Source organism: Grammomys surdaster, unplaced genomic scaffold (assembly GCF_004785775.1).
Source record: "Grammomys surdaster isolate TR1022 unplaced genomic scaffold, NIH_TR_1.0 373, whole genome shotgun sequence".
Lineage (NCBI taxonomy): Eukaryota > Metazoa > Chordata > Mammalia > Rodentia > Muridae > Grammomys > Grammomys surdaster.
In genome coordinates, this window is record NW_021604792.1 from 6,537,037 (window position 1) to 6,540,763 (window position 3,727).

A 3,727-nucleotide genomic window follows, 5' to 3' on the forward strand; every position below is an offset into this window, starting at 1 on the left:
GAGAGAGAGAGAGAGAGAGAGAGAGAGAGAGAGAGAGAGAGGCCCTTGCTTAGATCACTTTACTTTGTGTTTTCATTCAGTCCAGGATCTTCTGTAGGAGGAATTGTACCACCCATAGTGGGCAGGCTTTCCCACTTTAAATAAAGCAATCCAGATCATGATACCCCTACATAGATCCACTTGGAGGCCCATCTCGCAGGCAATCTTAGATTCTGCCAAATTGACCACACCAACCATCACAGTGTCCCATGCCTGTAACCCCAGCATGTGGGAGGTAGAGGCAAGAGAGTTAGGAATTCAAGGCCAGGATTGGCTACAGGAGTGTGTGAGAAAACAAAAACCAAAGCAGACCACGTCAGAACAAAGGTATTGCATTAGCGACTCTCCATCAGTTCTGAGTTACACAGCAGAGTTTACAGAGTTTGGATTGACTTCGGACTTGAAGGACATGGGATCTTAGTTCTGCGGGGTGACCAAATGCGTGTCTTGTGTCAGGCTGAGGAGGCAGATCTGGAGGTCTGAGGGCGTCATCTGGTTTGGAGCATCCAACAGTTACTACGGCCTTCCAGCTGTTTACTCGCCAAAGCTTAGATACAGAAGACTACAGCTCCTTTAGGGAAAAGTTTCAGTGACATTGCAGTAAGGTGGATATTGTTCTTTTCTGTAGTCATGGCAACCTGGCTATGGTTCCCACCTCTAAACCCAGCACTGGGGAGGTGGCCACAGGAGGATCCCTGGAACCTGAGGGCCGGCCGGAAACCAAAGAAGGTGCAGAGGACTGACAAAGACCTGATGACAACCTTCCTTACACCACGCCTCAAGTCTGCCTGGCTACCCGGCCCCTGTTTAATGAATTCTTGTCTGGTGACTCATTTGTTGGGTTCACCCTCTCTCCCTTTCACCTCTCTCCCTCCTTTTGAGAGTCTATCACAGTCCCTGGAACCCTGCTCAGGGTAACTTTGAACCTCTGATACTCCACCTCCTGAGTGCTGTGATTGCAGGTGTTCACACCCTGTTTGTGTAGCATTGGGGATTATCTGCCAGACAAGCACTCTAACCATTGAGTTGAATGCCCAGCCTTTTGAATTGTCTTTCTCTTTTTTTTTTGTTTTTTGTTGTTGTTGTTGTTGTTGTTTTTTCAAGACAGGGTTTTTCTTTATAGCCCGGGCTGTCCTGGAACTCACTCTGTAGACCAGGCTGGCCTCGAACTCAGAAATCTGCCTGCTTCTGCCTCCCAAGTGCTGGGATTAAAGGCGTGTGCCACCACCGCCCGGAGAATTGTCTCTCTCAAATTAGCTGATTCTCATTTGTCCTCAAGACCCTTTCATGATGTCCCACTCCGGGAGGAGGCTTCAGAGTTCTCAGAGACTTTTTATTTTTCCCATGTTAGGCAGAGTTCCTGGTCTCTCTGGTGGAAAAAGCTCATGTTCTCATGGGTTTTCCTTTTTGGCCTGGACTAGTAAATGAGTTACCCTAACAAGATCTGGGCCATTCCCAGCTTGCATCTCCTCTCAGCCCTCACAGAAGAGGCCTGCCTTCTAGTGGAGGAGTGAAGTGGAGGGGTGTTTGGTGTGTCTTTCTGATGTTCTTTTCTCTTTCCGTGTGGCTGTTGGGCTTGGCTGCTCCAGCTTGAACAGCAGTTTTCTGGCAGTGTTTTGTTTTTGTTTTGTTATTTTAAGATAAGATCTCTCTCTATAGTCCTGTCTGGCCCAAAACTCACTATGTATTTATCTTTTTTGGTTTTTGAGTTGGCATCTCATACAGCCGTTTGGCCCCAAACTTGTCATGTTGCTGAGAATGAACCTTCTACCTGCAGCTAAAGGGACTGGACAAGTTTAATGGGGGTCATTCCTGTTTGTTGCCATAAGTCTTGTATTCTCACCTGTAGCGCCAGCAGGGGTGCTCTGGGTGTGGATTTGGGTGGTCTGTGCTGTTTGACTCTGAGCTGTCCTGGCCTTCAGACTCAGTTCACAGTCATCAGTCTTAAAAGTGCTTGCCAGGAAGGGATGGCTGAGGGGGCACAAGACTGGACTAGGCTTTCCCTGTTCAGCTCTCTACCCAACAGAATGGTCTGTCAGGCACAGCTCACTGCCTAACTCCCACCCACCCCAGCCTAGCCCTGCAGTGTCTGGGACCGCGCAATAAGCACAGTAGTGGATTAGTTGAGTTTGTGGTGACCCCAGGATTAAGAATTCAACTGAAGGTTGGGTGTAGTAGCCCAGCCCTTTAATCCCAGCACTCAAGAGACAAGGCATGTCAATCTCAGTAAGTTCAAGCACAGCCTGGTTTACATATCAAGTTCTATGCCAGCCAAGGCTGCAGAGTGAGACCCTGTTTAAATACAGGTAGAAAAGAAAAAGAAACACAACTGATCTTCTGCCTTATGGTCCCTAGAGTGGGATGGAGATGCAACAGTTTCTGAATCATAGCTACAATCTGTCCGGTGACATAATCTTTCTGGACAGCTCCGTGGTATTTACAGGCCCTGAGTTCCTCCAGCCAGATCTCTGCCCTGTATTCTGTGTCTCAGATGTTCTGTTCTGAGCTGTGCTGACCCTCATTTTGGCCATTTTCAGTGGCGCATCAGAGACTGACTGTCCATGGTCTGCAGCATTCACTGATATCCATAGAGTACACATACCTCTACCATTGCTGAATAACCACCAAACTGATGTCACTGAGCAGGGAGTAGAAGAGACACACTCCACTGGCTTAAAGCCAGCTGTAAAATGCCATTATCTTGCATACTTTTCAAAAGGGCACCCCTAGGGAGTTGAGGAATTTAAAAAGGTGTGCTGGTTGAGTACCTTCTGGGCAGACCTAGGCAACAGGCGTGGTTCCTGAGCATATGACGGGTGCTTTTCTTCCATAAGGGCTTCATCTGTGTGTCTTTGTGCAGTGCACAATCAGCATAACGTTACACGACAGTCCAGACTCAGGTTAATGACCACTTGTAATTGAGTAAAATGGATAGTAAATAAGTGGTTCTTAAAATGAGCCTAATTCATTGAAGGCCATTATTGCCCAAAGCCTCCCATCATACCAATTCAAAGGGTAAGTATAGCAATGTATAGACAGCAGCCTCGGAGTGTCCTGACCCTGCCTTTTGATATGCGCTCATTAACCACGTCTATTTTTGATAACTTAAAGCCTTACATACTGTGAATATTTTTATTTTTTTCAGATTTATTTAGTTTGTCTATGGGTGTGTGGTCAAAAGACAGCTCGGGAGACAGGGCCCTCCCTCCCACTGTATGAGTGGGTTCTAGGGATCAACAACTCAGGCTGTCAAGTGTGGTGGCAAGTGCCTTCACCTGCCGAGCCATCTTGCCAGGCCAATCTTATGCTATTTAACAAACAGCTTTTCATACCCCTCTGACTCAGAAAATGGACCAAGGACTTGCCTAATACCTTTAAATAAGAGAGAATTGTGTGTGTGTGTGTGTGTGTGTGTGTGTGTGTGCTTGCCTTAGTGAATGTGTGTGTACCACCTATGTGCAGGTGCTCATGGGATCTTCTGGAGCTGTAGTTACTTGGGGGCTGGGAACTGAACCTGGGTCTTCTGCAAGGGCAGTAAACAGTCTTCAGCACACTTGAGCATGGCAGCAAAGGACAGCCACCAAAGCCAGTCTTTTCCCTCCTACCATGTAGGGACTGAACTCAGCCTTAGCAGATGTAGGTGTATACAGAGTTATTTCAGTATTGTGAAACAGGCAATTTGACAAGA